The following is a 23,567-nucleotide window of genomic DNA, read 5'->3' as shown; positions in this document are numbered from 1 at the left end:
TTCAAAATAAAAAACTTAAATGCTAGGCACGTAAAATTTAAAGACTTTAGATTTAAAGAATTCCTGAAGTTATACCCGGGAACATTTCTTTTAAGTTTACTTAAATTTACTGTGTGTTTAAAAATTTTCCATTGGCCAATGTCTGAATATCAATTTTTGGATTTTTAAAAATTTTCTGATCGGTTATTTTAAGTCGAAGTCTATTTGATCGCTTGTATAAATTTAACTTTGGGTAGAACAATTTTTCATATTGCCCTAAGAGTTTTGAACTAAAAATTCAATTTTGCTTCAATATTTCAAAAGTTTCTAATAAAAATATTTAAAATTTTCCAATTATTTATTTGTATATAAAAATTGCAAATATCTTTCCTTTCATGAAGTATTGTTCAGGAGACAATTATTTCACTTGAGAAAATATATAATATGATATGGCACCATTGTGATAGGTGTAACAGGTGGAGGGTTGCGCTTCGGAGAATCTACAATTACGTGAGATGAGAGGCTCAGAAGCAAAATGACATAATCCTCACTTCCCAAATTTTGGCCTTTTTGTTAGAAATGTATGTAAAATTAGGTTCCAAATTGAATTTCATTGACAAAAAAGGGCAAATATTTCCTACATTTCGATATTTTTTGGCCTAAACGCAAAATTTAATTTTTACTAGTGGAAAAGTGTCCTAACCCACATATTGGGGCAAAAATTTTGGGAGTAAGAGTTAGGCCATCTTACATTTCAGCTCCCCATATATAGTGATAAGCATTTATATGTATGGACGGCTGCAGTAATTTGTCTTAATCCCTGCTAACACATAAATCTGCATTCTGAATATATTTTGGTTCAAATTAAAAATATTTCCAAGAGTTGCAATTTAAGTAATGAAAGCACACTATATTCGCAACATTAAACCATTAATAATTCGACAATTTATGTTTCGAATGTTAATAATTCGACAATTTTTAATTTCTTCTTCATATGCATACAGCGTTTTTACATATTAAGTCTGTATAAACATTTTGTATTCTTTAATGGGTGTGAAAAGCGCGAAAACAAAAATAATAAAGTACAAGTAAAAATTAACAAAACGAACAAACAAAAAATTAAAGTTTTCATTTTATTTAGGTTTTGTTCGAACTTTTCCTCAATAATAAAAATAATGAAAAAAATAAGGAAAAAACTATTTTCTATTTAAAAAATTTTTTCCTTTTTTTTTTTAAAAAGAAAAATTTTCCGCCGTTTTATACTTATAAGTACGTTACCATTTGATTCTTTACGGTATTTACGTTAAAAATTTTTTCTTTTGTAGTGTTCTGTTCTCTTTGTTTTCCTCCTATTTTTTTAATAAACTTTTTTTTTTTTATTTAATCCTTCATAAACTTATATTTGTTGTTTATTAACTTTTCCAGTACTCGTATGTTTTATAAATTAAAAAAAAAAAAAAATCTGATGTGGTCAGCACATAACCGACCGCATTGTTTATTGTCTAGTTAAGTGAAAGTGTTACAGAATATTACAAAAATGTCTGTTAAATACTTCTTTCCAATTTTTAGGAGATTAGTCAGCTTATAGTTAACATACTTAGAAAAATGTAAATTTGGCTCTTAGTAGAGTTTCGCTTTGTGCTACCCGAATTCCCTGAAATGCTCGCCAGTTAGTTTCGGTAACAACCAGAACTCAAATATCAAATTTCAAGAAATTCCATCAATTTGTTCTGTGGATATGGTGAAAAATGTAAAATCGGCCCGCAAATCAGTTCTCGAGCCCTGATCTTTCCAAAAAAGTTATAGTTCATTGCTTTAATATGAGGAATTCATATATTAAATTTCGATGAAATCGGTTGATTATTTCTCTTTATATTCACAAAAATGTATATTTGGCCCGTAGTAAACGCCCAGTTGCTGATGCCTGCTTTCTTCCAAAAGTTAGGAATTTTTGCGTATGATCGAGCAAAGCTTATATATGAAATTTCAAGTAAATCGGTTGAATACTTTCTTCAAAATGGTGAAAAATGTAAAATCGGCCCGCAAATCCGTTTTCAAGCCCTGATCTTTCCAAAAAATTTATACGTTCATTGTTTTAATACGAGGAGTTCATATATTAAATTTCAATGAAATCGGTTGATTATTTCTCTTTATATACACAAAAATGTATATTTGGCCCGTAGTAAACGTCTAGTTGCCGATGCCTGATTTCTTCCAAAATATACGAATTTTTGCGGACGGTCGAGCTGAGCTTATATATAAAATTTCAAGTAAATCGGTTGAATATTTTCTTCAAAATGTTCAAAAATGTAAAACAGGCCCGCTAAAAAGTGCAGTTCCCGAGGCCTGATATATACCAAAAGTTGATCGATCCGTGCCATGGTGGAAACAAACTTACATATAAAATTTCATCAAAATCGGTTCAGTCGAACTTGAGATACACGCGTGCACACACAGACCGACAGACCGACAGACCGACAGACCGACAGACCGACAGGTTGCTAAAAATAGTTTATTTACACTTCCCTACTATGGAGAAGTACGTTCCCACCGAAAACTCGATATGCAAAATTTGTTGCCATCACATAACCTACCTATTGTTTACACAATACGGTCGGTAAAAATGTGCTAAGAAAATTTTTAGGAAGAAAAAACTTTTGAAAAATTTTTTTTTTTAAACTTTAACTAGGGTAAAATTTTTCTACAATAATTATAAAAGGCATTGTTAACTCTTGTTCTCTTATAAAAATATGAAGTTGGATATTTTCTTCTTTTTTTAGTAATTTAATAAGGTTCATGTTTAAAGCATATTTTTGAGAAAAAAATTTCTTAAAGAAAGGATAAAATTTTGTGCGGTAAATTGCGGTGCATCCAAGTTTTGTGCACGTATTTTTTCTCTTATCAATTAACGTGATTTTATATTGGAATTTATTTATAATTTTCTTTTTTTAAATTTATGAAAATTATAGTAAATTTTTTAAGAAAATTTTAAGTAAATTCTATTATTAATATTAACAATGAAAGTTGCAAATAATTTAGAGAAAAAAATTATTTATAAATTATTAAAATAATAAAGTTTTACGCCATAAAATTCAGGTGATCAGTGTAGATACAATAATTTTATAGTTTTGGCAATTTAAAGGTGATTAAATAGCTAAGGTGGTTGTCATACCTAAGGCCGGCAGAAGCTCTCACAGCTGCCCAAAAGACCTGTTGCCATGAGTGGTGCTCTCAAGCAGGTCTGCTATCCCATCTTTCTTGGTATCTCGTCGTAAATCAAATTTTGGACGCCTGGAAGCGTAGGGCAACAAGGTGGTTACTTGCGTCAACGACCTGTTGGTGGCTGTCTCCGATAGGCATTCACAGACAGGCCTTAAATGGGCTAATTCAGAGAGCATTAAATCTCGTTTACAATTGTGGCACCGAATACGGGTTAACTAGGAACTCTCAGAAAACGGAACTGGTTATTTACAGTAGGAAGTGCAAGGTAGCTAGTATAGTTTCGTCAACACTTGGTGGATTGAGGCGTAGCTTTTTCCCGGTGTCTAAATTCTTGGGTATTATTAAGATGGTTTTAGGTCGTAGCTTTGATTTGTAAAGCAAGCATAAAAATAATTTTGTTCATAGAAAGTCTGCTTCTATTCACACTTTCAAAATTGAGTATAATTCAATTGAATTATAACTTTTATATGTAAACAACTTTGTCATTAAACACTCACTAACTTCTATACTACACTATAACTAACATGTTTAACTTTCAATGTATAAAATTATTTTATAAGAGAATTATTATGTAGTAGGTCCCTCTCAACATATACTCAACTCAATTTATATGTTAATTTTATTTGTTGATGATGGAAAAATAAAGAACGGTCAACTCACAGTATTAAAACCAAAAACATTTTAATTACAATTTTTGTTTTATTTAATTTTCGTTCTTATACATATACGAACATACATTCGCACTATATATTTTTTGATTTACAATGTGATGATTGCAGTAATTAAGTGACATAAATTAATGTTTGAGGTGAGTGTAATGAAAAACTTTTAAGCAAATAAATTTTATAAAATTTCAAGTTAAATAACAATAGAAATTGAAAAAATAATTATCATAATCTGTTATACTATAGTGTAGATTATTTTTAACGTTAACAATTTAACAGAAAATTATAATTAAAATATAATAAAATTATAAAGTGCATCTGGATTTTTCTAGTGTAAATTAAATACATAAAACTTTAATAAAGTCTTTTGTTCATAATTTCTCAATGGTTAATGTTTAAAATTAAACAAAAGTATACAAATACTTTTAACAGGATTGAGTTCATATGTTATGGGAGAATAAAATAATGACATTTGAATTAACAAAATTAATATTTAAATTGATGAAATGGCAACTGAAGTGTTTTGTTTAAATAAAATACAACAGAAGAGTTTTGAGTTCTATGAGAATACAGTATAGTCCAACATAAGTTCATATATAACTGAATGAAATAGAATGGTAGAGAATTCCGAAGTAAATTAGAATAAAACGAGATAAAATAAAGTTGACCGTGTCAACTCTGTGATACCCGTACAAATATGCCATAGCTGACTATGAGATAGACTATGACTTTAAGTTGCCGTATTACCATATAAATTTATGCAAAATTTTAGTACAATGTGTTTTTCAAAATACTGTGTATGCCTAACTACTATTGAAGTTGTATGGCAGCTACCAGAATGAGCCAAGAAATTTTCATGAATTTTATTAAGCATACCGGCCCTACTAATATATTCGCTTGTGTGAAATATCAATATTACAGCTGTTATAGTTTCTAAGATATAGCCAAATAACTTTTGAAGTTGTACGACTGCTACCAGAAGGAGCCAAGCAATTTCAACGACTTTTATCAAACACATTGGCCCCACTAATATATTTGCTTGTGTGAAATTTGAATACCATAGCTTTTATAGTTTCGGCAGCTACCCGAACTGGTACCCCGATCATGTCCAATTTAAATAGGGTTCTGGCACTTACTACAATAAATCATTTGTGAAATTTGGTGTACTTAGCTCAATTAGTTTTTGAGTTATCGTTGGGACGGACGAGCGGACAAAGCTAAATCAACTCAGAATTCGATGCTGATCAAAAACATACACTTGAGTCTATATCTAAGACCGTTATTTCTTGGCGTTACAAACGTTAAGGCAAATTTAGTATACCCTTCGAACATACTTTTGTACGGGTATAAAAATTTTGTAAACTTGTACCTTGGAAATTGTTAAAATAAGAGACTAAAGAAACAGTATCCGATTATTTTATCATTCATTCAGTTAATTAGATTTTTCTATTGTAATTGACATCAAATATCGAATTCAATTTTCTTTATTCCGTTCTTAATTATTATCCTTGTTTCAATTATCACTTCAATAACTTTCAAAATGTTTTACAATGTTTTTCAAAAAAAATTCAATTTTTTGAGAATTAAAACCTTAAAAGTTAATTACTTAAAATGTTTTACAAATTTGTTTCCTTTATGTTTTTTTTTTTGCAATAAATTTATAATTGATTCTTGCAATAGTCGCAGTGCTATGACATCTGACACGATGGTAAGATGAAAGTTTCAGTTAAATTGTAATTCTGAATAAAATCTACTGTCCTAGCAAAATCTATGCCCAAAGTGAGCCTGATTTTCCCAGTTTGTGCTATTTCACAGGACAATGTCCACTGAAGCAACCAGTAATAGCACGTAACCGATTTTGATCCATTCTAAGCAGTTCTGCGGAGAACGTCCTTAAGCAAGATGGAAGAAACAACTAATTGTTGAAACTAACTTTACCTTCTTAGCCAATTGGAGCGCTAATAACACTATCCTGCTGTCTGAAACCACATAGATGATGCAATTTTTATGACATATATCTATTGTGTCAGGTATATCTCAATTGCATGTACTTCAGCTTGAAACACTAAGCAATACGCATTCAGACTCGCGTTTTTACGTGTGTGCCGCTACGCTCCGTATACTCCTGAGCCCATCACTGTATGGCTACATCCAATAAAATGTACATTTAAATGTAGTATAAAGTTTCTTTAGTCCTGAATAATAAAAGTAGAATTTTTTTATATATACATATGTATGTTCCTGGCAACTTTTCATTGCATCTACTTAAAATTTACATTTTATTTCCTTTTGGTCATTATTAAATATTTAAAATTTACGTTTGATTCGTCAAATTTTACAAAAACATAGAACAAGATCTAAAAAAATTAAACCCATTCGATTAATTTTTTTAATTAAAATTGATATTTATATTAATTTTCTCTTCTCTTACATATAATTTTAATGACTTGATGGTTTCCCCAAAAAAAAAAAAAACAAAAAACACAATTCCCCCATAGAATTCAATAACACAATATCATTTAGTATATTAATCTTGTGCATTAAACAACTTCTAAATAAAAATTTTAATAGAAAACGTCTTATTTCCGATTGATTATATTTCCACACACATGTGTACATATTATATATACGCACTTAATCCGAACAAAAACAAAATTATAAAAAGCTACTTTTAAATTTTCCGTTCGTGTATGACACTTAGATAATGTTTGACACATTATTTTCTTTGAAGAGTGTGTTATATGTAAAACAATTTGATCATGACAATCAATACAAAGAAGTGTCAATAATATCAAATTATAATAAAGAAGAGATGATGAAGGACGGATGACACAAAATCTGTGAATAAAATTTGAATAACAAAAGAATTTATTATGTTATGACTTTAAGGAACCATACGAATATTTTTAGAAAATGATGGCGCTTATGTATATATAAAATGATTATATTTTTAAGCATGTGCCTTTGTATAATATTCCACACACATTTACTTAAAATGCATATATTATGTATAGTTACATACATATAATATTCGAATTATGTCACTTTAAAAATATATATGTACATTTATTCACTTTATATTTAAAATTAAATATATGACATCAATGTGTATAATAATTCTCTCGCATGGGATTTAAATTCCATTCTTCTGATTAATCATTTGGAAAATCTCTGACAAAAATTATTTCAATTTCATTTCTACATATACACATTATGTACCTATGTACATCAAACATATTATATACATATTTCGGTTTGAATATAAACTCCGTCGCTTAACATGGGAAGAAGAAAATTATATTGAAGTGGAAAATGTATATATGTATACAGCATCTGTTTTACAGGGAGTTTTCAAGTTCAGAAAACCGAAAAAAAAACCATAGAAATGAATAAATTTAAATTTTATTTTTATCTCATTTGTTATTTTAGAAAAAGAAAGAGGAAAGCAGCGTTACGTTAATAGAATTTTATACTTTTTTTTTTTTTTTTAGTTTTTTTATTTATCAAAAAAATCACATTCTTGTCGTTTATAATATATTTCTTTCTTTAGCAACAATGAGTTCTAATCAAGGTATCAGGAATTTTTTTTATAAAAGAAAATTTTTCTCGGAATTTTGAATATTTAGAATAGAAATGCGTTGCACAAAGCTGTTTTCTATAATATTAGTACTCTATATACCTTACTGGAGCGAGATTTTTGTTTAACATTTTTTGTTTATATTGAATGAGTTCGAATAGATTCGACAGATAATTAAAATTTTGCCGGAACTAAAATTTTCAATTTAATACTTGCCTGCTCATACAGTGTTATTTTCTTGCAAAAATCATCTATACGATATGAGTGATCCAAATTTAGACCTTAACATACAATAAGTCCAAGAACAGTGTGGATGAAGAGTTTACGATAAGGTTTTTGTATGATAAGAAATTGGAGGAAGGGCACAAAATCTTCAGCTGAATAACAAAAATTGTTAAAGTCTAAGTCCTTAAGAATTAATTTCTGGGATCTTATCAACTCGTAATCATTTAATATAATTTAATTTGCATTTTAAGTAAAGATTTCATTTATTTTTTATTATTTTTAATTTAATTTTATTAAGATTTTGAGCTAAACACATTTACACATATTATTTGGATTTGTATATTAAATTTGTGTAGATTACTGAATATCGTACAGATACTCTGCAAGTACTTAATACATATGAGAACTAAAATGTTATTTATATTTACTTTAATTAATAAAAATATATTCAAACATTTCGTACATGCAGGAGATGATATGAACATCCCCTTTTTATCTTTTACAACAACCTTTTCTTTTTAAAAGTTTTCCAAAAAAAAAACATTGGAAAAAGAAATGTTTATTGTCCGTTCAGCCGTCCATGTGTCTGTTTACAAAATTTCTACATCCCTTATATAGATTTTTAGTACCCCCCTACTTTAAAAGTGATGGCTCCTCAAAGTTCTAAAAATAATTTTTTTTGACTATTTATGGTATTGAAAACGAAAATATTTCCTTTTAAATTTCGCAAACGCAGAAAGGCAGGAACTGGTTCCCTCTACTTCGAGATAGCTTAGATTGACGTTCTAATGACAAAATTCCTGTCAAAACTAATTGTTATCTGAAACCTTTGGGCGTTGTTTCTCTTAGACTGCACGTTATACGAGTAATAAATAATTAGTAGATTATTTCGTTAGAAAAAATAATTGCTGTAGGGAAAAGTGCTTCTTTGCAAACCATTTTACATATTTCGACTTTTTTTTTAAATTCTGCATTTAATTTGCATATACCTGTTTTTTTTTGTTGTTAAAGATTCCCCAGAGTTGAATAAATTTATTTGACTTAAATTTTATACTCTTTTAACATTTTTATATATAAATTTAATATTTATAGATATACTTGCATATATTAAGATGAGATTAAGCTGCTATGCGAAAATTTATATAAAAAAAAATTCTTTCAAATGTTTATCCTTTGAATCAAAAACTAGAATATCAAAAGATCTTTGAGTAAAATGCAGAAGGTTTAAATTTTTCTGTTAGAAAAAATTTCAGTTGATATTGTTATTCCATTCGATAACAACACACGACATTGTGATTTAATGTTGTATTTACCATTTTATTATGGTTGCGGGAACTTTTAATATAGATATGCAGTTTCTACTCTAGTATAACAGAATTATTTTATAAATCAGCGCTTCATTTACACACGACTTCTATGTATATAGAGCTAATAGGTAAAGACAAGCATAGCCTCAAATCGCAAAAATTCAAATTGTGGTTTTCAAATTTAAGACCACAGATTTTAATTTTAGACTATTAGATTTCAAATTTTTGTGAGCAAGTTTTATGGAACATACATCTATACCTATAATAATAATGAGAATTCCTGTCACAACACATCTCTTTGTTCCTCTTACAAAATCTTGGAAATATTCAGTTATTTCTTTATATTTTGATTGTCCCAGAATAAGAGGGTTAAATTGCACTCATAATATTATAGTATAATCTTATACTTTACGCAATAATTTATGTCACATTTTATACTAATAATTTAATAATATAATTTATGTTTATTTTCGTAAATGCATTAAATTTTACTTCTGTTTTAATATACCACAACATAAATTACATGAGCAATAATAATGATCTAACTTTGACACGTTCTAAGAAAATTTTTCCTAATAAATGGAAAATACATATATTGTCATCATTCACAATCCATACATGCAAGTCAACTTCAACATATTATTATGTGTGTATATCGATTATATTTCAATTTATTATTTTCTTAAATTTCGATTTTATGTACACAAGCATATAATAATAATAATAAATTTTTTTTTTTATAATATAAATGACGTGACTGATTAAACATAATGTGAATAAATAAAATATAAATTTCAAAAATTTGTGTAGGTTGTTTTTATATGGATGAATACTCAATAATTCTATTATACAGATGGTATAAATTTCAATAATATGCTGATTTTTTTCTTAAGAAAAATATTAACGATTAATTTATAAAAAGTTTTTTATGGAATCAAACTTGTACAATTTTTACCGAACGCATGGCATAGAATAAGAGCGGCAATGTGATGGTATCAAATTTCGAATGTCGGGTTTTTAGTATGAGAACGCAGTTTTCCACGGTAGGAAAGCATGAATAAATTATTTTTTAGAAAGATGTCGGTCAGTCTGTCTATCTGGCAGTCGGTCTGTGGGTGGACGCGTGTAACTCAAGTTCAACTTAACAGATTTTGATGAAATTTTATATGTAAGTTTATTTTGGATATTTAATGAATTGATTCAACTTTTGGGATATGCCAGGCCTTTGGAACTGAACTTTTTTGCAGGCCAATTTTACAATATTTTGCATATAAGGAGAAATAATCAACTAATTTCTGTAAAAATTGATGTTTATTTTTATGGGATTATTTTTAATAATGGGCTTATAAATTTTTCTTGATATAAAGATCAGAGCTCGGAAACCGAAGTAGGTCCAATTTTACATTTTTTACCATATCCACGGAGCAAATTGATGGAATTTTTTTAAATTAAATGTTTAAGTTCTGATTGTTACCGCAACTAACTGGTGAATTTTTTTGTGAATTGCATAGCACAAAGTGAAACTCGACTAAGGACCAAACCTACATTTTTCTAGGTATGTTAACTAAAAGCTTGCTAACGTCCTTAAAACTGGAAAGAAGTGTCTAAAAGGCATAATCTTCTGAATACATTCACTAAACTAGACAATATACTTTGCGGTCGGCTATGGGCTGACCACATCAGACTTTTTTTTTATTACAAAATAAATATTTAGAGAAATTTTTTTCTTTTTTTTTATTGAATATAAAATTTATTATTATGTATACATAATTATTATGTATTTTACAAGTCCATATATTTAGAAAGTTTTCAATATATTCTGTCAAACAATATTATGAAAATTATGTTTTTTTAAAATAAAAGTAATAATAATATTTTATGCGATTTGTTTGCGTAAATTAAAAGCATTGTTTTTTGCTTATAAACAAGTGGGATTTTTTAATGCACTTTCAATAATAATTTTTTTATTACAATAATAATTTTGTTTATACTTATTTTTAAAATAGAAAATAATTTCAAAAATGAAGAAAATTTCCGACCTAATTATATAAGGAATATAAGAAAAAGGGAAATTTGTGGATTTTTGTCAAAATTAATTGCTATAAATAAGCAATTTCTTCAACCTATTGTTTAAAATGCAACGTTTGTATTTATGCTGGCTGCACAATGAAGATAATTTGAAATTGTACATTACTCGTTCATTATGTTGATACCAGCATAATGAAAATTGTGGTTTGTATAAATATATACATTATACCAGAGGTGGCCAAAAAAATTCTTCAAAGGGCCGCATACAGTTCGCGATCTTCAATTTTGCCACCCCTATTAGGTTAGGTTAGGTTGCACGGCCCCCGAAGAGTACACCTAGGGGTACACCGTTCCATGTCTCGCAAGCTCATCCGCCTTGCAAATTCCTGAGATACCACTATGTCCGGGAACTCAAACCAAGTTTAACTCGAACTGCCTCGCCATCTCATTAAGAGACGACCTACATTCAAGGACCGTTCTGGACGTAGAGGTCTCCGACTCCAGCGCCCTTATTGCGACCTGGCTGTCCGTGAAGATGCTAGCACTGCCCACGGACACCACATGCTCACTGTGCCTGAAAGACACTGCAGTGGTCCGGCAGGCGGAAGGAGAGCTCAACCCCCAATTGCTCGGAGTAAACACCCCCACCCACCTTTGGATCCATCCATGTAGAAATGGACGGAGCCATCCCTGACCGCGTCCTGCCAGCTTTTCCTCGGCAGGACCGATGCCCCAAAATTCCTCGAGCGCCGGCTTCGTACTTCACACCAGAACTCCGTACATCAGTACCGGTCTCACCACCGCGGTGTAGAGCCAATAAACCATGTTTGGTTTCAGACCCCACCTCTTCCCGATGGCCCTCTTGCACGTGTAAAGCGCAATAGTTGCTTTCTTTACTCTCTCCATGATGTTAAGTCTCCAGTTCAACTTTGAATCCAGAACAAGCCCCAGGAATCTAGCCCCCCTGCTGAAGGATAGGTCGATTCCGCAGAGCTTCGAAGGAGCCACGGTCGGAATCTTATATCTCCTACTGAAAATGACTAGCTCTATCTTTTGAGGGTTAATAGATAGCCCATAGTCGGTCGCCCAGTTCGAAACTAGGCCAAGAGCCCTCCGCATCAGCCCATTTAGTGCATGGAGGTGCTTCCCAGACACAGCCACTGCCGCGTCATCCGCGTAGGCGACCACCTTAAAGGCCTCCCCCTCCAGGAGTACTGGTAACCGATTGATTACCAGGTTCCAGAGAAGAGGAGAAAGCACACCCCCGCACAACAGAGCGCTCGATGCTCGACCGCGACCTGACATTGTTGAAAACGCCTTCAATATCTAGGAAGACAGCCAGTGTGTATTCACCGCAGTTAAGGGACTCTTCAATGTAGTGTATCAAGGAGTGTAGGGCCGTTTCCGTTGACCTACGCTTCCGATACGCATGTTGTGCCGAAGACACCCACCTCGGGTTAAGGTTGCCCCTTATGTATGTTAGACTAATTGGTCTAAAATCCTTTGGGCAGCTGTGGGAGTTCCTCCCAGTTTTAGGAATGAAGACGACCCTGGCAACATACCACGATTTTGGAATGTGAGCTAGGTCTATACAGCATTCATAGATAATTTTTAGCCAGGGCAGGATGACCTCTGTCGCATTTTGTAATTCCGCAGGCACTATATCGTCCGGGCCCGCCGACTTGAAAGGCTGAAGGCTGCGGATAGCCCAAAGAATTCCTCAAACAAAACAAAAATGGATTTGGGATATACAAGAATAGAGAGCATTGAGAGAACTGACTGTCTGGAAAATGGTAATTAATCAACTATATACATTTTAAGCTCCCATACCCATTTTTTTTTATATTTACAATTGAAGAGATAAGTGCACAAAGGTGTTAACTAACATTTTGATGACAATCGAGCTTTGCGGATAGTACATCATTAAATTCCATATATTTTCAACTGTGATATTGGTCCACTTACCGTTTCAATTCACTTCTTCTCGTAAGTTAAAATTGAACTTTTTTTGAAGCAAATCTCGGAATTTTTAGGCGCTTCAACCACTCAACCATTTTCTTGTATTAACACCGATGCTTGCATACACCATAGAATGACATTCCATCTTAGTTCTTGTTTTCTAAAATCCCATAATACAGCTATATACGAGTATATATTACGTATTATAAATAATGTAGGTCTTATATGAATAAAAATATGAGCTTTATAAAATTAATTTCTTAAGAAAGAAATAAACAAAAAAAAATAAAAAAAAAATCATAAATTCACCACATTTCAATAATATTTTTTATTTATTGTGTAAGATCCCGATATATGATTTGGTACCTATAGGTACTTACAATAAAAATGAAAGAATTCAAAAGAAAAAAAGTATTAAAAATAAAATTTTCGTATACATAATTTTTTAAAAGATCCTTTCAGGATATAATTTTATAAGAATGAATAAAAAGTACAAAATATCGAAGGCAAATACAAAATTAATTTCATTAATTATGAAGAGAAAAAAAAAGGGTACGACAAAGTTTTGAAATTATTCACAATTTTTTTTTTCCTTTTATTTTGTACTCGAACTTTTTAGTATTTTTTTTTTTTTGCTATTATTGCGGTTTTAAGTGACTTTTGTTGTTAATATTGAAGTTCTTTTGAAAGTTATTTCAATTTTTTTTTTCTCGAAAGGGCAAAAAAAAAAATTGGTTCAAAGAGGGTTCAAAAATCTTCAAGTTAAAAATTTAATTATTTTTGTTTTTTGTTCTTTTTCTTACAAAACAAGAGAAAAATGTAAAATTGAAAAATGAAGTATTTGGAATAATAATTAGAGTTAAATTAAATTAATAAATATCTACATTAATGTAGTAGAAGAAAACGTTTTACTAAAAAGAAAAGAATACTTAACTAAAGAAAGTAGAAATCATACAAAAATTATGTAGGAAGATTAATAATAGCTTAGTAAAATGGGAAGCATCATTTGCCTCAAATATTGTATGTAAAGTAAGAATTTCAAAATATAATTAAAAATTATTTTTAATCATTCACAATTCAAATTTTAAAATAATTAAAAATTTTAAAGCTCTCAAAAAGTAAAACAAAAAATTGCATACCACTAGGGGCCGAGCTACGTTTTAGAAATAATTTTTATTAGAGCTTTCTTGAAAAATTCCAAAAACTTCTATATATTGCAAATTTTAAGTTCATGTAGAGTATTACATATGATATAGTTATTTAACTAAAAATCTACTGCCATTAGAATGTTATAAAATTATTAAAATGCTAGATTAGCAAGAAAAAATTGTTAAAATTAGAAAATGTTTAAAGGAAGGTTTCAAATAAAATGTATAAAATTATTTAACTACAAGTTAGGTGTCATATGCCATTGGGTAGATAGTCGAAAATGAGTAATGCTTTTGTTCGTAATAATATATTGCCAAATCTGAAAAGTTTCGGAGCTACAGGAATTTTGAGAAAAATAATATACCTCAAATCAAAAATAGTGATCATTTTTTGAGTTTATACTCAAGGACTTTAAAATCTGAAATACAAATTGTTTATTCAAAAAAATACTATTTCAAAGATTAAGCAGCTAGAAAAACAGCTATTCTGTAAAGAACATATTCGAAATTTCAAAAAATTTCATAAGAAATTGTCGGGACAAAAAAAAAGTAAAAAAGTAAAGATTTTCCTAAAGTTCGAATGCTTGGTATTTTTGAAAAAAAAAAACATATAAAACCAAATAATACAGTATGCTTTGTTTGTTAATATTGCTTTCAAAAATTGTTTTATTGAAGCTACGATCTTTCTTGGAACGGGAGCTGTTAGCAAAAAACTTTAGGTATGTTAAAATTCCGCAAAATTTTGTTAAAATGCCTCTAGCTCCGACGCAATACCGATTTGGCACTATATGTTCCAAAAAAAATTTTAATCATTTTCGATTATCTACCTGATGGGATATGACATCTAACACTCTGTATATTAAATTCTTTTGTTTAAATTATTCGAATTATTATGGTCGATTAATTCTGGTATGTTGCTATAAGAGAAAATTCAATATATTTTGCATGATGTCCTATATAATCCTTTAATGTAATTTTCTATTAACAAACTATATCCATTGAAAATCTTCATACTGTAAGTATAATTCTGAAAAATTTTTTTATTTCAATAAAGAAAAAAAGTTTTCCCTCAGGTGCAGATTCGATTTTTCTACTTAAATAATAATATCTTATCTATTACTCGTATATATAATTTATATATTATGACACTTTGTATATACCCGTATAATTTTCTCAACATGCATCTCATTTATTCAATTACAAAATTTACACAAGGATAATAAGAAAGGAAAAGGTGAAAATTTTTTTAAGTAAATTATAAGTAAAAGATATTTTTAATTTTTATCTGAATTTCAAATCAAATAAAATGAAATGCAAATACAATTAAATTTTCCCACATTTTAAATTTAATTATAAAAGTTTTTATGAAAGAATTTGTTTTTCTTTTTGTGTAAGTATATTTTCCTTTCAACATTTAACACGTTATTATACATAATATGAGCAAGAATTTGGGAGAGAAATTTATTTTAACATTTCGATTTTTATAATAGGGAAAAAAAAATTTGTTAAAAATAAATTTTGTAAGCAGTTGCAGCAAAATAAAGATAATTAAGGTACTATAATTAATAAATTAATTCGGGTGTAAATAAAATGGGTTGTCTTGTAAGGATAACAGTGTTACATTGGAAAAGTATTATTACCCTATTAGGGTAGATTATTGTTCTCATTGATCTTTTCCTTCTTTTCAATGGATATTTGCGGCAATTATCATTCGCACTTGAATTTTTAGAGTAAATTTTATAGTTCTTAACGAGTTTTTGTATAACCTCAATGATCTTTGATTCTGATTGTAAGCACCATTAAAATTTGCAGGCAGTAGTTAATTCAATTTGCTTGTAGGAATTAGCTACTTTCTATATATAACAGTCATTTCTATCCTTCATTTTTACTCAAAAAAATTTATTGAGTTTGCTCATTTTGAGCTCTGCATTTCTATGTTGCCCTACTCAGATTTGAGCAACTCGAATATAGAACAAAAAATTTTTCTTTAATTGCATTAATTATTAATTTTATTTCTGTTAGTATTTTTTTCTATATAATTTTATTAAAAATTAATTTTCTGTTTCCGTTGTTGTTCATTACAGTGCTAGACAAACGTATGAGAGAGGCAGCTGCACTGCGCAAGGGAATTAACTGGCAGCTTGCACATAAGTTACAAAGCTTGGTGTCGTGCTACTAACTCACTCGGCTGAAGACATACAGGTCATCATAAATAAGTTGGCTGAGAAATCAGAGAAAACCGTTCTCAAAATCAATACAACAAAAACCAAGTTGATGAGAATTAATGACACGAGTCGAGTCACCATCTACATACGGGGTATCCCAATTGAAGAGGTATCCGAGTTTGAGTACCTGGGCAGCATAATAATAACGGATGGGGGAACTAATAAGGCCGCATTCGGCAGGTTGTTGGCAACCTGGAAGTCAACTCGCATAACACGCGGAACCAAGATAAGAATATTCAACCGCGTGTGTTAAATCAGTGCTGCTTTACGGAAGTCAGACATGATTGGTGTGCAAAGCTAATATGCGGAAGATACAGGTCTTTGTAAACAAATGTCTCAAAATTATATGTAGAATATTCTGGCCAAGAAGAATTATGAATCAAGAGCTGTGGCTGATGACGAAACAAGAACCAATAGACATACAAATAAGAAGAAGAAAATGGAAGTGAATTGCCCACATTCTAAGGCGCCGAATAACATGGATTGCGCGTCAGGCTCAGTGGACTCCCAAAAGAAGAAAAAATGTGGGGAGGCCAAAAGAAACCCGGAGAAGAAGTGTGAAAAAGAAGTTAGAACAATCAGGCAGAAATGAAGAGATTGGCACAAAACAGAGAGTACTGGAAAGGCTATGCTGAAGCCCTATATATTTCCGAGGACTTTAATATTAAAAACTCGTAACTTTTTAAGAATACTTAAAATTCCATACAATTAATAAAAACGTCCTTCTTACACAAGTAACAAAAAAGTCCATAAAATACACTGTTATACACTGAAAGAAAATTGAAAATTTTCTAAATACCAATCAATTAAAATTAAGTATAACTTTAAATAAAGTTTAATTTATATAAACAAACACTTATATATAATAAGTATATGTATAAGTTTTCCCGAAATTTATAAACAAAACTGATTTATCGCTATATTAGTTTTTCATTTTCCATTTATTTTGTTTTTTATTAAATAATCGTCACATAATCTCATTATATACACAATATAAAAAGTAGTATATTTAAGTCTAAAATAAGCAATTATAAAAATAATGTTTCACTTAAAATATTTTAACTAGTTATTATGCAAATATACTTAATACAAAGTGTTCCGCATAAAGTTGCTACCTGAAATTTTGATTTTGGCGAGCTTCATTTCGAAAACTGTTGCTCAAATAACACTAATTGCAAGAGGGAAAATTAAAAGCAATTAATTGCCTGTAAAACAAGCCACTCTATGTTCCATAATCCCAAACTTATAAGCATTTATCTATATGCAGGAAAAATCTGATACTTCTTTTTTAATAGGCTGTAGCTAGAAAATGAGTATATCTGCCCCCTCCCATAAACCATACAATTTTTGCTGTGATCAAAGAATCATCCCTAAAATTATTTGCCACCTTACACGAAACACCCTGTATATTGTACTGTACGTGCAAGTAAAAGTAAATTGCAATAAAATCAAAAACTAAAACAAAAGCACAATTTTATTCTAATAAAAAATTTCCTCTACGATATAGATATATCGTATATATTTTCAGCTAAATAAACTTTCCATTATGCAAACATCATTTTAAATTCAAAGAGTGAATGAATAAAACAGAACAAAAAAAAAATAAAATATAACAAATCACGTCTATTAACCCGATTTAAAAATGTTTGCATATTCACACCTTCATTTTGTATAACACATAAAATTATAAAGGTTTTTGTATATGTGTCTACCTTACGTTTCTGCGATTGAAGTGTTAAGAATGTTGTTAGTTTTTTATTATAATAATATGATTATGCTAAAAACTTTTTCCGCATCATTAGATCTTCTATATACTGTGAAATTTATAAAAACATTTTTTTTTTATTATTTTTCTTCTATACTTTTCTAAAATGTTGGTTTCCTTCTTTGTTTTTCTTCTTCTTTATTATGTTTATGTCCTTTTGAAATTAAATTTTCTGTTCATTTTTTGTTTTTGTAACTGCACATAGTATAATAGATTATAAACAACAACAACAACAACAACAACTGTCTTATTATTGCATTTTTTTCCCATTTTGTTTTTCTTTCGGTTTTGCAACTATTTTAGATCCTTAATAGGTTGTCATTTATGTAAACCGGTAATAAAACAAGAATTTTTAATAGAAAAATGGTTTATAAAAGGACATAAATTTTGAGTGCGGTAGATACATTTTTGTCCTCTTTATTCTATTTTTGCTTTAGATTTTTTTTTTCATTCTTTGATTTTAGTAAGTAAATAAATTCATTTTAACATTATTATGGCATAAGTGACATTATGGTTTCAATTTATATAGAGAGTGAAAGAATGAGAGAGAGTGGAAGAGAGTGAAATGAAAAAAAAGAATTATCCAATTATATTGTACATATACTTTGATAAAATGCCAAAAATTTAATTGACAATTTAATTCGTAAATTTTGCAAATTAAAAGAAGAAAAAGTGAATAATGTATAGTTAATATGTCTAATAATGTATATATATGCGTATGTTGGTGGTGGCAAGAGATTATTTGAGATGAATATGTTGTAGGCTCGTATAGGTACTATTAAATAGAATTGAATTTTTTAAAAGACTTGCCATATTAAAGGCAATTTGTCGTAGTCAACGAATAGAAAGTGAAATAATGCTTCTTAATTAGTGGTGATTTAAAGAAGTGGTAGCAGAAAAGCAGTTTAGCTAGGGTATAAGTGCTTGTATTAATGAACAATAAAATTATTTATATGTTATAATTTTAATTTATAATACGAGTATGTTTAATAGAGTTGAACTATACTTCGAGTCTTTGTAAATTACAGAGAGAAATTTAATATAGAAAATGTTTAAAATAGAGAAATTTAAAAATCAAAAATTATTGATTTCTTTCAATTTTTGAGATATGAGGACTATACTTAAAATTTTGAACTTTTCAAACTATAAAGAGCACGGGCTCTCTGCAACCTTCTTTATACCAACCAGTAACTTTTATAATTAAAAATTTCTTGTTTACCATCGTTTATACATGTCTAATGCTGTGTTTGCTCATTCATTGCCAGTTTATCTACTCGTATATATGCAATTATAATTCCCAACTTTTTTGCCATTTAATTTTGGGATTTAGAAACTTTTGTTCCTAAAATTTGTTTGTTATAAGACAATATTAATCAATTATAGTCTTAAGATCTAACAAAAACATAAAAGTTCTATAAATATAATTTCCATTATTTAATTATGAGATATACGAATTTATCACTACACAAATTAAAAAGAATAAAGTTTCCTTCCTATTGCAATTCAAAAATTTCCCTACTATATGAGAATAAAATTAAAGTGCTGACGCGTCTGTAAAATTATCAAAAATAAAGATGAGAACAAAAACGAAAAAATTTTTCATAAAGAATTTTTAATTTAAACAATTTAGGATAATTATAAAAGCCAATTTGTGGGTAAATATAATGAGAACAGGTAATGGCAAATAATAACGAGATAGAGGGAGAATTCTTTTACAGGAATACACAAATATTGATTTTTACTTTTAAATTTTATTGCATAATTCCTAAATGCACATTTACATTAAGTATACTTGTAGTATACTAATTGTTATGTATACAGATGTTTCACACACATATGTATACAGTTTATAATGTATAACAATGTATAACAATTATAAGCATTCCTGTATATTTTTCAATTCGTTAATTCCCACAAACATTACAAAGTAAACGAAGAAAATTATTTGAAAATTTTAAGTTAAAACATTTTGCTTCACTAATTTTACTTTGTAATTTTTGGAATTAAGATTTTAATATAAAACTAATTCCTTGGGGTTTGAAACAAGAGAGAAATTTTCTCATTATATGTAGGTACTTATAATTCATATATGCATTATAGGGATGTGAGTATCTGAAATTATGTAATATATTATTAAAATTTTTGAAATTTGAATGGAAGTTTTAATGTTGTAAAACATGTCATGTAGGAGGTCTTGTGTAAGATTTGAATTTTCAAAAAGAAATTGCAATCAATAAGTAGTTAAGCACATTCCAAAATACAAACAGATTTACAACAGATTTATTTTATAATTATTATTTCTGGTATTGTATTTATGAATTTTGTTTGCATTTCAAAAATTATTTTCGGAAAAATCAAAAAAAAATTGATAAAATCCTACAATTCCGGCCTCTTCTATACCCTCTATCACCAGAATCAGGAATTCAGGTTAAACATTAACCTCTATCACCTTAATCTGTACATAATGATCCAGTTTGCTGTAATGATCCAGTTTGTTGTAGAGTGCGTATTCAAACAAAATAGCCTAGGTACTACCTGGTTTCGTTTCGTACATACTTTAGTATCACCGGTAGTAATTGTATACTCAATGACGGCCTAGCGGTAGCAAAACAGCACATTTGTGCTAATTGGTGTCCGGTTAAGCTGCCTGAACTGCCACGTCAACCAAACAACAAGCTGTCAGTTTTTTTTATTCTACTTCGTTCCTGGACCAGTAGAATAAAATATGAACCAGTTTCTTTCTTCATCGAATTTACTAGGTAGGTGACGACCGGATCACCGGTAGTGCTCCTTTGTAATTGTTTAATTATATTTTTTTTTTTTGTTATTTCTTTCTTAAATCACTTTAAGCAGTTTTTTTTTAAATTTATGCAAAAAATTCTCACAAAACTCTTTAATTCTAAACTGTGTCTAAATAACAATAAATGATTGCACTGAAATCGATTTCTAATGTATTCACATATGTACATTCCATATATTCGAATAATTCACATAATACTTAATGTGAATTTCTACAAAATTTACTACACTTTCTAATTAAAACTTGTTTTACATATCGTTTTATACTATGTATAAGTTAGGCAAAAAATCTAGCAATCAATTTTTATGGGGCAATAAATTTCAAAATAATTTACGGTAGCTTAAAATAAAAAGGTTCACATACAAAGTATAACAATAGCAGTAATGGAAAAATACAGCGATATAAGACGATCGAACGTAAATATTCAAATTTCTTCATATATGCATGAAAATGTGCACTTAATAATAAATTATTATGTTACGTATGTTTGTATGTATGTATGGGAATAGTGGATATACAACCGTAATAGATGAGCTCCTTTATATTTATTGTGATTTTAATTGTTTCGTATATGTAGATGCTTTTAAGTTGAATTTAAAAGTAATAGTCCTTTACCGAAAGACAGTTAAATTGAAGTGTAAATTCATTTTGAGAATATAGTTTAAAAAGTACACAATCATAAGTGTATAACATTCATATGTATGTATTTGGAATGTGAATATACGTGTGTGTAGCATATATGAATGTATGGCATTAAATAAAATGAATAAATGAGTTGTAAATTGCTATTCAAATAAATTTTTTTCAAAATGTCTACTATCATTTTTGTTCATTTAAATTACGTTTTGTTTTACCTTGATCTATAAGTGCCATATTTTTAGCAAAAATTTAGTGTAGACATAATTATTATAGCTAGAGAATTCGATAAATTCTTAAATATCAGCGAGTTTTCTTATTTGCTTAAATACAAAATAAATTTTATTTACTATATTATTGATCTATATTTAGAATGAAATTTGGCATAAAAGAGTTTCAGATCACTATATGTATATAGACACTATTATTGTTGTCTAATAAGCATAGACACTAATATAGAAGGTTCTTTAATTTTTCAATTCCCTCATGGTGTAATAATTATAATAGAATCTATAATTACTGTATTATGAAATTGAACATTTTGCTAATAATGCATAATCCTTTAGTTGTAATATTAGAATTTTTCTGGAGTTTGTTATCAATTACTGTACTATATGAATTGTTGTATATCTACTAGTCAAGTTGTTAATGTAAGGGAATTTGGATATTATGTAATTTTTTGCTTTGACTTCTGAAAAGGTTATAGGAATAGCTACAACTTGTCGTTCTCAGGCAAACTGATTTACAGTAAAAAAGTGGTATGTCTTGGCAGTAGTATGTAGACAATTAGTGGATCCACACTATCTCTTATTTCAACATTTGTAATAATTATAATAGAATCTATAATTACTGTATTATGAAATTGAACATTTTGCTAATAATGCATAATCCTTCAGTTGTAATGTTAGAATTTTTCTGGAGTTTGTTATCAATTACTGTACTATATGAATTGTTGTATATCTACTAGTCAAGTTGTTAATGTAAGGGAATTTGGATATTATGTAATTTTTTGCTTTGACTTCTGAAAAGGTTATAAGAATAGCTACAACTTGTCGTTCTCAGGCAAACTGATTTACAGTAAAAAAGTGTTATGTCTTGGCAGTAGTATGTAGACAATTAGTGGATCCACACTATCTGTTATTTCAACATTTTTCAACGGAGTCTAGTACTCTAATAAATTTTTCATTATACAGATCACCAGTAATGTTTTAAGACGATTTGATAAACTCATAATACACTAGAGTAAATTGGCCTCATGAACAGCTATTGGCTTTGAATAAAATCGTGAAGCATTCATGAAAAAACCTTGAATACGTTTTTGTTTTTAACTATATCTTATATTGCTATAAGCTCTGAAGGCAATTAAATTCGCTTTAATTTTATAGGAAAAACTTTGTATATTTCCGTAAAAGATAAAAGTTTGGCTGATAGTATAACATTTTTTTTTGTCCTTACTCCTCTTGGGGGCATACGTCATACCCTTGATATCTACATCTCGTTCGATTTTTTGCATTATGCTTGATTTGACCCCATTTTAGGTTTGGTTTTTCTAATTCTGACTTTACAGATCTTTACAGATAATTCTGACTTGTAACTCCAAGCTCATTCTAATGATATTATTGAAAAGTTTTCTTAGAGTGTATCCAATCCATCTCCACTTAATTTTTCTTATTTGCCTACCGATAGGTTCTTCGCCTGTTATTATCCAGAAGTCTCCGTTGCTTATACAGCTCGGCCAGAATATTCGACACATTATCCTAAGGCATCTGTTGATGAATACCTGCAATTTTTTTCTCTGATGGTAGCCAAGTCTCGCTGCCGTACAATAGGACCGATTTTATACCGGACCGCAATATTCAGAGCGCAGTTGTTCTGGATATTTGGTTGCTCCTCCATATCGGTCGTAATCTGCCGAACGCCACTCTTGCTTTCTTCAGTCTGCTGTCTATATCTTCTTGGGTCCCGCCATCTAATGTGATGCTGCTGGCCAAGTAGCGTCACATATAGAAATAAAATCTTTAAGTAGACTCT

At 29.2% G+C, this 23,567-nt stretch overlaps 1 long non-coding RNA gene across 1 annotated transcript in view; it reads right to left on the bottom strand.

The window, feature by feature from the left end:
- LOC129612164 (uncharacterized) overlaps positions 1-23,567 on the bottom strand; it is a 99,328-nt gene that overhangs the window by 2,888 nt on the left and 72,873 nt on the right. The gene's annotated exons all lie outside the window — the stretch shown is intronic.

Source organism: Condylostylus longicornis, unplaced genomic scaffold, assembly GCF_029603195.1.
Source record: "Condylostylus longicornis isolate FDR11 unplaced genomic scaffold, ASM2960319v2 ptg000062l, whole genome shotgun sequence".
Classification (NCBI taxonomy): domain Eukaryota; kingdom Metazoa; phylum Arthropoda; class Insecta; order Diptera; family Dolichopodidae; genus Condylostylus; species Condylostylus longicornis.
The sequence above is the reverse complement of the archived record's forward strand: the minus strand, read 5'-3'. Positions and strand labels throughout refer to the sequence as shown.